Here is a 13,665-nt window from a genome sequence, read left to right as displayed (position 1 = left end):
AAAGCTAGAGCTAAGGAAAATATAGGTTATTGCCAAGGAGGTTATGGGTAATATTCGGGGGTATTTTTGTGAATCAAACCTCGTGCTTATTATCTCCAATGCGTCTACGTGCTTTCCTGCAATATTGTATATCAATATTAAACTGTGAGTTTCATAAGATCCCTTTTACTCTATACATTTTTGGGCTGAGAATACATGCAAATGCTTTATTAACCGATATACAATATTTATATGTGTGAGTTTCATTGATCCCTTTTTAATTGCTTTTGCAATATATATTTTTGGGCTGAGAATACATGCACTTTATTTTAAACGCAATGGATACAAGTACATACTAAATTCTACACTGAGTTTGAACCGAAAATCCCTTAGCTTTGGTAACTGTTAACTGCCAGTTATAAGAACTGCTGGGCGCGAGTAGTAGTATATGGATCCATAGGGCTTGACATCCCCGTCCGAGCTAGAGCGCTAGCCTTTTAACGGACGTATGCTATTTGATAAGCGTACACGTTGGTTTGCGTGTATTATTAAGATGATTATACAAAGGGTACAAATTATATATACATTAAAGTTTAGTTACCAGGGTGCTCAAATTTGTAGAACCGATTGATAAACGTTTCGGATGAAACAACTGAAATCTTGTGATCCCCCTTTTATGTAAAACCTATTGATAAACGTTTTGAATAAAACAACTGAACTTTTGTAATCCACATTGATATACGGATTATGTGTAATATTAAAACTATGAACTCACCAACCTTTGTGTTGACACTTGAAGCATGTTTATTCTCAGGTTTCCTAGAAGTCTTCCGCTGTTTGCTTATATGTTAGACAAGCTATGTGCATGGAGTCATACATGGCATATTTTTCAAGGAAACGTTGCATTCACCAAATCATCACCATGTATCTTATATTGACTGCACTGTCAACGGAAGTACTATTGTAAACTATTATTTACAGTGATTGTCTATATGTAGAAATCATCAGATGTTGAAAACCTTTGATTTAAATATTCATTTATGGTGTGCCTTTTCAAAAGAATGCAATGTTTACAAAACGTATCATATAGAGGTCAAATACCTCGCAATGAAATCAATGAATGACGTATTGTCCATATGGATTTGGAGCGATCGTCACACACCCTAATTGACGCGAACTCTAAAGATAAATCTATCGGGCCCAACAAGCCCCATCCAAAGTACCGGATGCTTTAATACTTCGAAATTTATATCATGTCCGAAGGAGGACCCCGGAATGATGGGGATATTCTTATATACATATTGTGAATGTCAGTTACCAGGTGTTCAATCCATATGAATGATATTTTTGTCTCTATGTATGGGACGTGTGTTTATGAGAACTGAAAATATGAAATCTTGTGGTCTATTAAAATTATGAAATGATTATTTATGTTAAACTAATGAACTCACCAACCTTTTGATTGACACTTTAAAGCATGTTTATTCTCAGGTACGAAAGAAATCTTCCGCTGTGCATTTACTCATCTTAGAGTTATTACTTGGAGTCATTCATGACATATTTCAAAAGACGTTGCATTCGAGTCGTTGCGTTCTTCAAGATTATTATTAAGTCAATTATAGTTAGATATATTATGAAATAGTATGCCTGCCATCAACTTTTGATGTAATGAAAGATTGTCTTTTCAAAAACGAATGCATTGTTTGTAAAATGTATCATATAGAGGTCAAGTACCTCGCAATGTAATCAACTGTTGTGAATCGTTTATAATCGATATGGACTTCGTCCAGATGGATTAGGACGGGTCTCTACCGTTGGTATCAGAGCGGTGGTCTTAGTGAACTGAGTCTGTATTAGTGTGTCTAACTGATAAGTCATTAGGATGCAGTGGTGAGTCTGGACTTCGACCGTGTCTGCATGTCAAAAGTTTTGCTTATCATTTTGTGTCAAAAATTATCTGCTTATCATTCTTAGAGAATCACTTGCTTATCATTCTTAGTCTAGACACGTTTTACTGCATTGACTGCATGAATAGTGTATAGACAAAAATTCATATCTTAGCGTATCTACTACTTCATATCTTAGCGTATCTGTTACTGTAACTTTGCTTGACAACTTCCGTAGATTCCTCCGTAACTTATGGGATTTTAGTATTATATATGCATATGTAAATTATGTATTGCAGGGCACTAATCTACATCCCATAATCTATTTCTTATCAAAAATCCTTCATCTGATCATACGAGAAGAATCCTGCAACCAGTTCGAGTCCCTCATATTCCGATAGCTATTCCGATAGTTATTCCTACAGCTATTCCGACATAGATGTTCACTTAAGCTCCGAAAACAGCGTCATCGACATGAATCAACTAATCAGCCATTATCAATTCATCTGATGGGTTCGTAGTCAACTTAATTAATGGAAACGCGCAGGAGGCCATCCCTTCCACCAACTGGATTCACCTCTTGACAATGAACCTGAAGCGTTTACCGGCGAACCTGTTCGAGACACCATTTTCAGTCTCATTTCCAGGGTAATTCGACAAGATTATATTCTATCCATAATTCTGAACCTTATTCATCCGCTCGTTCCAACCGACAATCATCCTGGAGTAATAAGTCAATGAACTTTGCACTCGAGTAATCCATTCGGAGAATATGGTGCAAAATGTACTAGCTTCAGCAACATCACTGGCACCAACAGTACCATCAATAACAGCACCAGTACCATCAACAATCCATGCCTCGACATCTCATTTTGTACCTCGAATATAATTATTGTTCTACGAATCGTTCTACATCATTTATCTTCGTTCGACATGGTGAGTATGTAATCTCTAATATGTTAGAGATTATATATTCTTGTTCTAACGATAAATCAAATGAGTTTAATATCATATTGACTCATTAAATCCATGATTACATCTGAAGAAAATATATATGTATATATGTTTTCAAAAAGGTTGTAATTAAAAATTCTTTTGTACAAACTATTAATGGTGAAAATATTTTAACGGATAGGTAATACCCGAGGAATATTTAAATTTCACATTAATAAGTTACACGGTATATTCTTCGAATCTGATTCGACAGTTGTTCACTATCCTATTTACAACCACCGAGATACGTATCCGTTCACTAAAGAATAACTATTTTTATTCAAATTCAATTTTATATTTGGATTTTGACCTATCAGAATCCAACAAGTGGCATAATGAAGAAATAATGGACACAATAAAAATTGATTAGAAACAGACTAATTAACAATATTAAATTTTATTAAAAAACCACGCTAACAAAATCCTAGCTAACTGTTCCTAGCTAACTGTTAATTCCGTATTACATTTTATTTATCGCAATTTAATTATCGCAATTTATTTTATCGCAATTTATATTCTCGCAATTTTATTTATTGTCATTTAATTTCTGTTATTTACTTTACGCACTTTATTTATCGTCATTTAATTTCTGTTATTTATTTTACGCACTTTAAATATCGGGACACGTATACAAAGTTTTGACATATCATATCGACACATCTATATATATTATTTGGAATCACCATAGACACTTTATATGCAGTAATGATCGAGTTCTCTATACAGGGTTGAGGTTGATTCTATAATAATATATATACTTTGAGTTGTGATCGAGTCTGAGACGTATACGGGTCACGACACTTATTAATTAATTCGAATATTATATATTAAACTATATATGAATTATTGGACTGTCAACTGTGGACTATCGACTGTGGACTAATAACATTGGACAATTAAAATGAATTAAAATATTGATTATAACATATGAAACTAAACAATTCTTCAAGTTGCCACTTGATTTCGTCTTAAACATCATTTGTACCTTCACGATTACAATCTGCGTTCAAACCTTACATGATTCTTGGAAACACCTCAACCGAGAGGATGAACCAACCGCACTTAATTTATGGGAGAAAAGATTGATGCATATAGTTATGCACCGGAAAACACTCAGAACCTGAGTAAACGTTTAACACGTAGCTGTGCTAATTCCTTTAGCGTTATTATTACCGAAAATAACTTTGCATCTACTGTTCGAGATAGCCAGTTTTGTCACAGCTCCAGCAAGACAACCTCGACTTTTCGTACGAAACAACCTTATTATAACCTTGATGTATATGCGTGCTCTTTTATTATTACCGGGGAACCTTTCATATTCTACCATATTACCAGTAGACTTACCAACAACTTCATTATTCATTGGTTTAAGTCTCTCCGAAGAACCATTATAGTTGTTCGTTAAAACCTATTCATATACTCATCCGCATCTTGTAACAAGAACTGCCATACCAATTACCGGGAATCAGCAATTAGTACTTTGAAAACTCACAGCATATCCACATCAACAGTTATATGTATAACGTTTATCTTTTAGAGTTATGATCTTTCATTATGAAATTCTGAAAAGCACTCAGTCTACAAATCAATATTCTGAATATTGAAAAAGCAGAATGAAGCAGCAGAAATCATAGACAACCGTAAATGACCCTAATCATCGGGAGTTTGATGATAAAGAATAGTATGTTGGAAAAGCTCAGAAAAGTTGGAACTGGAAAACGGATTGAGCTAACCACGAAGGAGACCAAGGACAAATACAAGGACCAAACTCTATATTCAAAGAATCCAGGTAATTCTAAATCCGATGAAATCTTTAGAGAATATCTTGCTCCGAAGTCATGTTAAAATCTTGCGGAAAATCTTTCTCCATCAACCATCGAACTTAGAAATTCCAAAATATCATCATCAATATCTCCGATATCTCTGAGGATATTTTCATAAATATTCTCGTTCGAAATTATATACCTCTTCGTGCTTCCTGTGTATCATTATATTGGAAATATTCAATAGAAAATTTAGTACCGAAAAACAGATTATGCGAAACTATGAAGAAAGCCGTGGACAAATCATAAAGAATAAGTTTAACTTCAAAGAATCTAAATGATTCAATGTCTGCTGAAGTCTTTAGCGAATATCTTGCTCGTTACTCTAAACCCTTGCAGACAATAGTCTCCATCATTCTATGATCTTAGATATTCAAAGATATTATCGTATCTTTCATTATAAATATCCTCCATATTTCTGAAGATATTTTTATAATTATTCTTATCTGAAATCATTAATCTTTTCGTGCTATCAGTATTACATCATATAGAAACTGTTAGTTTCTATATTCTGTAAACTTTCGAGCTTAAAATATGAATGTTATTAAAGTAATGTTGGGAACTGATGAATGAGTTAGTATAATATAATGACATTTGATCAACGTGATTATATTACAGTAAGTCATGCTGAGTTTCTAATGGGACGTGATGATTCATAGATCCTAACGTCATCACATGCCATGTTACATAACTCTTTCATTATGCTTAACTACTGAACATATCAAGAAAGTATTTTCTTGATAGTTCTATTCTCAGTGATTCTGGTAATTTGATAAATCAAATCGTGCTAATACATTAGTTCTTATTTAGAACACGATGTTTATTCGAAATTCCATACTTACGAATTCTGGAGCATTACTCGCTTTACTAGAAGTCGGGAGAATAATAAAAAGGCAAAGAGCTTCAAAATATAAGAGAAAATATAAAGCCCAACAACAACACCAAAATTACAAACCGTGGATATCAGTATGTATGGCAATATAAAGACACGGGAGGATTATAAATACAATAATCCCTAAAGCATAATAGAAATAAACAGATTCTTCAGGTGGGAGTTGGAAAAGAAGAACTATCATTGCGATAATCAGGATAAGGACAAGGATCAGAACTGGATTAAGCATTTCACGATCTTTTGAATTTGGGAATTGAGTATTGAAGTGGTGAAGACTAATGGAACAGAAAAGGTAAAATTTATAGTGAAAATATCAGACAGAGGAATCGAGGCAGATCACCGTATTTAATTATAGAAATCCAAATTTCCTTATTCGCAGAAGAATCAAATCTTTTAGATTTCGAAGATTTTCTTCAAATCCCTTAAATTCCGAAATTCAATCAAGACAACGTCAAAAGATAAGACGCATCCTATTTTCTAAATTCAATCATGACTCTGTCAAAAGTCAAGAATGAATCTTTACTTTCCTATTTCACTCTTTGGTGATAACTTCACTCGTACTCTTCGAGTAATCGAATTATCTTATCCATATTACTCAACAGTGATAAAACTCAGTTTATCAACTCATATTCATCATGAAAACATTTTTATTGTTAGCCATGACCACCTCACTCAAATTTCGGGACGAAATTTCTTTAACGGGTAGGTACTGTGATGACCCGGGAATTTCCGACCAAATTTAAACTTAAAATTTATATATTTCCGATACGATAAGCATAGTCTGTTAGAACGAGTCTCAAAATTTTTGAACTAGTATATGAAATCATTTAACCCTTAACCTTTCCCGACGATTCACAAACCATTTTATTGTAAATAGAAATGTATATATATAAATAACTATACACATAAATAAATTATATATTATAAATATATTAATGAACTACTATGTAATTTAGAAAGAATGCTTAAAACTTATTATTTAAAACTGTTTATTCAATTATAGAGCGTAGATTGAATATATATATATATATATATATATATATATATATATATATATAATTTGTCAACAAATAACAAAGTATTAAATAAATAAGGTTATACTTTGAGTTTAATTGTTTTAATGTATGTAATTAATACATTCATCTAAATAATAAAATTGAATATGTAAAACATAATTATATATAGTTATTTGAATATGTATATGATATATAAACATAAATATTATTATATGTATATCGATAAAATGTATAATTATTAAATATATGTTATTATATAGGTATTAAATAATACATAACATGTAATATTAATATATCAAAATATAAATGTTACACCAATAATATTATTATTACTTACACTATTATCATTAAAAAATAATATTAATATATGTATTATTAATATTATTATAATATATAAAATATAAATATAAAAATTCAAAACATGTAAGTTTGTTACATCTTTATTATTACTAATAATATTATTAGATATTATTACTACCATTTATCATTAAAAATCATTATTATTAAAATTTATTATTTTTATTATTATTAATATACAAGTTATTATCATTATCATTAATATTATTATTAGTATTATTATTATATCTATTAGCAATATAATTAGTATTACTTTGATATTAATATTAATATTATTAATATTATTATTATTTCTGTTATTATTATTGTTAGTATTTATTATTATTGTTAATATTATCAATATTATTATTAATTATTTATTAAAAAAAATGAATTCATAACTCAATAATTCGTACGAATCGGTTATCCTTCAACTTCTGCTTTTTAAATTTTGTTTTCTTCTAATTAGAACTATCGACTACATTATTGCCATAACAGTCGACTTTAGCAATCACAATTAGAGAAAGGAAAAAAAAAAATTTCTTTTTTATTGAACCCGTCGGTTCTCTTATTTCTACTTTTTGGCAAAAACTCAAATTCGATTTTAATTTCAAAATCCAAAAATGTAGAATTGTTAGGAATGTTCTACTTGAACTATCTGCAAAATTCCATTATCCAATTTTCAATATCGAGTCTGAATTCTTGAGTCAAAGTTTGTGTTTCAAAAGTCAACTGAATTGTTCTTTATAAAAATTCGAATTCTAGTTAATGGTTTTGGATCAATTGACGAATCCATTAGTTTCTATAAACGATTTGAAAACAAATTCGTGTTATAACCTTTATCAAATTCGTTGCCATTTGAAAAATCAATTTTTTTTTTATAGTTTCAGCGACGAACACAGTGGGCTATATATATATATATATATTTTTCTTTTTCTTTTTCTTTCAAAAGTATTCAAAACAAATTGATTACGATTCACGTCCAAATCCTAAATTGTTACTGAGATTCACGGTTATGTTTTGGTTGGAATGGTTTTTGGTCGAATCAAAATTGTGAAGAGGAAGAAGATACAAAAAAAACATATACGGGTTATAACTTATCAAAAGGATTATAGAACAGAAAAATGGTTATGGTTCAATGGTTAATGAGTGTTGCGGGGTTGCGGGTGGTCACGGGTTCAAGTCCCACTTGGAGCATTTTTTTAGAGGGTATACACTTTTAATTCCAACTCCATTTCTTTTATTATTATTATTATTAATATTATATTATTATTATTATTATTATTATTATTATTATTATTATTATTATTATTATTATTATTATTATTATTATTATTATTATTATTATTATTATTATTATTAGTGTTATTGTTATTAGTGTTATTATTGTTATTATTATAATTATAATTAGTATTGCAAATATAAGTATTAGTTACTACTTATTATTATTATAAAAATTAAATTTTCAATTATGATTGTTAATGTTAGTGTATTATTAATATTAATATCATTACCATTAATAGCATTATTATTAAGTAATATTATTGTTGATATTATCATTAGTATTAAGATTGTTATTTTTATATATCGTATAATTATAATTAGGATTATTAATAAGTATTATACGTTTATGAACTAAACTTGGAAAATATGGAAATTCTTGTGATCAGAAATAAGATAGGTATTTAGATAAATATAAGATTGACCTTGATTAGGATATAACTACGATCGTGCACATTGTAAACAAAATAGCTTTACATATGTAAATAAAGATATAACACCCTTAAGTTCTTAAAATGATAAAAAGTATTATAATTAATAAAATTATTATCTTGATATCACTAAAACTATTATTTTCATTGTTATCAATATTATTAGGTAGTTACTAAAATCATTATCATAACCATCATTTACAGTAAAATTAATTTTTACAAGTATTATTGTTATTATCATGGTTATTACCAATATTGGAATTATTATTAACATTGAAAATTATTATAATTATAATCAAATATACTTTTATTTACTATTATTAATATTATATATTATCATGTATATAAAAATATACTTAAAAATAATATTACTTATAAGTATGAAATATTTATATTAACAATCTTCATATAAATATTCATATATAATAAATTACGTATTTTAATATATATATATATATATATATATATATATATATATATATATATATATATATATACATATAAAACTATATAAATATTAACCGTTTTTAAATATATATATACAAATCATATAACTAGAATATAAAAGTTATAATATATGAAATGGTTCGATTACAATTATAGGTATTAATGATTATACAAATGATATAGGTTCGTGAATCCGAGGCCAACTCTGCATTGTTCAGTTGTTTAATGTCGTCATATGTATTTTTACTACAAAATACATTAGGTGAGTTCATTTGAATCCCTTTTACTCTTTACATTTTTGGGGCTGAGAATACATGCAAATGCTTTATTAACTGTTTTACAATATTTATATGCGTGAGTTTCATTTGCTCCCTTTTTAATTTTTATATTTTTGGGCTGAGAATACATGCGCAATTTTTATAAATGTTTTTACCAAATAGACACAAGTAATCAAAACTACATTATATGGTTGAATGATCAAAATCGAATATGCCCCTTTTTATTAAGTCTGGTAATCTAAGAATTAGGGAACAGACACCCTAATTGACGCGAACTCTAAAGATAGATCTATCGGGCCCAACAAGCCCCATCCAAAGTACCGGATGCTTTAGTACTTCGAAATTTATATCATGTCCGAAGGAGGATCCCGGAATGATGGGGATATTCTTATATACATATTGTGAATGTCGGTTACCAGGTGTTCAATCCATATGAATGATATTTTTGTCTCTATGTATGGGACGTGTGTTTATGAGAACTGGAAATATGAAATCTTGTGGTCTATTAAAATTATGAAATGATTATTTATGTTAAACTAATGAACTCACCAACCTTTTGGTTGACACTTTAAAGCATGTTTATTCTCAGGTACGAAAGAAATCTTCCGCTGTGCATTTACTCATCTTAGAGTTATTACTTGGAGTCATTCATGACATATTTCAAAAGAGGTTGCATTCGAGTCGTCGCGTTCTTCAAGATTATTATTAAGTCAATTATAGTTAGATATATTATGAAATAGTATGCCTGCCGTCAACTTTTGATGTAATGAAAGATTGTCTTTTCAAAAACGAATGCAATGTTTGTAAAATGTATCATATAGAGGTCAAGTACCTCGCGATGTAATCAACTGTTGTGAATCATTTATAATCGATATGGATTTCGTCCGGATGGATTAGGATGGGTCTCTACAATTTACGTTCATGATTAATTACTATTAATTATTTCTAATTAACTAATGTAAGTAGTTAATTACTTGGGCTTGTTACTAAGTTATTGCATACTTATACATGGGCTTTTGTTATTAGATTTGGACTATCAAAGCCCACCCTACATCACTTAATGGACTACTTAATGAGCCCATCTTTATGCTAATGATACATTAAGCTAAACAAGGATTAATTAAGTTAAGTGAGGAGATAAATGTTTCAAGCATGCATGCTCACTTTCCCATCCATTTAACCTTATACACCTTCCTAGCAATCACCACTCTCCCACACATGAAAGCACCATGTTGACTACCCCTTTTGGAGGCTAAAACCGTCGGCCTTTTTGTTGGTAGGGTGGGAGTTCAATTTTTTTTTTTTTTTGTTACTTATATGCTTGTATTGAACTTCATTTTTCACACATCTTTCTTACACTACTTTCTCTCTAAACTTTTCTCTCAAATTTTTAAGTAACAACTTTATTTTTCTTTCTTCTTTTTCCTTTAAAATCACCAAGTATCATCATCATGTTATTTACTAGTTTGTTGTTTGTTGTTAAAGATCAAACTTTCTAGTGTGTATCTTCATGGATCTTGCTTCTTCCATCCTTTGTTTTGATGAAGAACCAAGAACAATGATCTAAGCTTGTTAGCTTATGGTTCTACACTTGAGATATTATAAAGATCTAAAGTTTATAAGCTTTAAGATCTTACTTGTGTTCATGTTTTGTAAACTTAAGGTTTATTTTCTTAAGATCCAAGCTTTGGCTTGAATCTTCTTAAGTATGAAACAAACATGAACTTATTAATTGTAACTTTAGTTTATTTCTTTCTTTTGTAAGTATTTCAATTAGTGATTTATTTAATTTTGGTCAAGTATTACTAGTTAAACTTGATCTCATTTTTCTTGGAACTAAAGTTTAAACTTTGTAAGTTCAAGAACATGGAAGTTTAACTTTCTAGTTATAACTTCACACACTTATGTTGGATCTAAGTTTCTATAGCTTATGGTCTTTCAATTTTGTCTAAAACAAAATCTTATAAGCTTATATATACATTCTACAAGATTAAAATCTAAGTTTCATAACTTATGGTTTTATTAAAGTAAAGATCCAAGTTCCATAACTTAGGGTTTAACTTAAGAATACTAGATCTAGACTTTCTAGTCTAGGATCTTCAAGATCTAACTAAGATCTAAGTTCTACAACTTAAGATCTTGTTTATTTAGTTTACATTCAAGTTTATAGCTTAATATTACTATTAGAACTCATGTATGTGTCGGATCTAAGATCTTGATGTAACTTTGGTTCACCAAACTTCTTACAACTCTTAAATGAGTTGTGCTATTTATCTTAGACATACACTAGTGTCATGATGGTCAAAAATTGGTAAAGATGATACAAACACATCAACGAGTTGTACACTTGAAGCTATAAGCATCAAGGATGAGAACCGTGATGAGCATCAAGCACCAAGAATCAACCAAAGCACTTTTCTTACTGTTTTCTAGATCTGATCAGGCTACTGGGCTACTGGAAAAGTTGATTTCCAGATTTTTCGGTTTGATTAGATGACTTTTCGTTTAAGACTCGTCTTAATCCGGCTTACGGTTTAGGATTTATAGCCTTCCGAAAGTCACTATGCCCTTTTAATGTTGTGCTGAAATTTCTGACCTACTCGCACTTAAAACGTCGCCACGGTCAAACGAAGACAAGTTTGGTTCTGAAAATTGGTCAGTGGTTAAAGGACTCATATACGGAGCCATGGCCACTGGTCTCACCTCATTTCAGTTTGTATAGAGGTCGTGGCAGCTGAACGAAGTCAGCCTTTGTTTCGATCTCTATTCTTGATTGAAAACTTACTTTACTTTTTACTTATGTTATTGATGATGATGATACTTAAGACCTAATTTACATACTTTTAAACCTTTGTGAACGATTTACTGACTTAGTAACTTTTGACTTAGGTTGAGGACCTTTCGGACCAACTACTTGCTTACTTATCTCGTACCAACTTTACTACTTTTCACTGTGAGTTATAGCATCCCTTTTTTACTTTGACTATTTTGGGAACTGGGAATACATGCGCGTTTTACGTTTTACATACTAGGCAAGAGTACTTAAACTTTATATATGTGTGGGTTATACAACGGCATAAACTTTCCCCTTAGCTCGGTAACGTTTAGTCATTGGTATTTGAACCGGTGAACGCGAATCTTAGATATGGATCCATAGGGTTTGACATCCCCACTCGGGCTAGTCGCACTAGCATTTAACGGGTCTTTAATACTTCGTAAACTTACGCACTCGCCAAGTGTACTTTTAGGGGATGATATTTACGTTAAGTTAGTTACCAAGTGCCCACGGTTGAACATATACTTTTCATACTGTTTTGAAATACTGAAATCTCGTGGCCTACCTTACATTACTGTTATACTTAAACTATAGTTCACCAACATTCGTGTTGACGTTTTTAAGCATGTTTTCTCAGGTGCTTAGAGGTTTGATGCTTCCGCTGTAGTAATCTTGCTGTGTAGACTCCCGCTGCTTTTGTTAGAGATGTCTCTGCATGAAACGCTTACCTTGCATTCACAAACTATGTTACTTTTGAAACAATGAATTTGTAATGACCATTGGATCTCGTACTTATGTTAATTGCTTCTATTTGTAGAAGCCTACTATCGTTTGTAAAACTTTTGATGTCGGTTATGACGTCACTCTTTCTTATGAATGCAAACTTATTTTAAAACAGCATATAGTGTTTGACCTTGTAACGATCCTGTTGTTGATGATCCGTACACGTTAATTTTGTATGGGGCTTCACAATCTATATGATTGATTTTAGAATAACTATCTCTTGCTATGTGTGAGTATTACTTGCTACTTGCTAATATGTTTAATACTCATCAATTTACCAACTTGATTAATATGCTTGCTATGTGCTTACTAGTTAAAACACTAGGATTCAAGTAACTAGTCTACTCCAATGAATTAAGTGTAAAATGGTTCACAATGGAATAATGGTCAATAATCTATTTGGTCTTGTCTAAGTAACACTTTGTGATTACTTGTTAAAGTATAACTTAACATTGATGTCTTTACATACTTGATATTTATTTTAGAAAGACATCATTCAATTAATCTCCACTAAATCTTAAAATGAATATGACTTGTGATTAATTAAAACTAGGAAATTAATGACATGATGACTAGTCTTTAGGATTGAACCAAATGCAATAATGAGCCTAACTATGTCTTGACCAAAACTGAGATTACCCAAAATGCCAATCAAGACACTTCTCCAAGAATGTTGGGTTTCCCACATTTGAAGTTTTATGTCATTTTCACTCAATAAGACCAAATCTCACATACTTAATGCAT

The sequence above is a fragment of the Rutidosis leptorrhynchoides genome, chromosome 11 (assembly GCF_046630445.1).
Source record: "Rutidosis leptorrhynchoides isolate AG116_Rl617_1_P2 chromosome 11, CSIRO_AGI_Rlap_v1, whole genome shotgun sequence".
Lineage (NCBI taxonomy): Eukaryota > Viridiplantae > Streptophyta > Magnoliopsida > Asterales > Asteraceae > Rutidosis > Rutidosis leptorrhynchoides.
Note: the sequence above shows the minus strand (reverse complement) of the source record.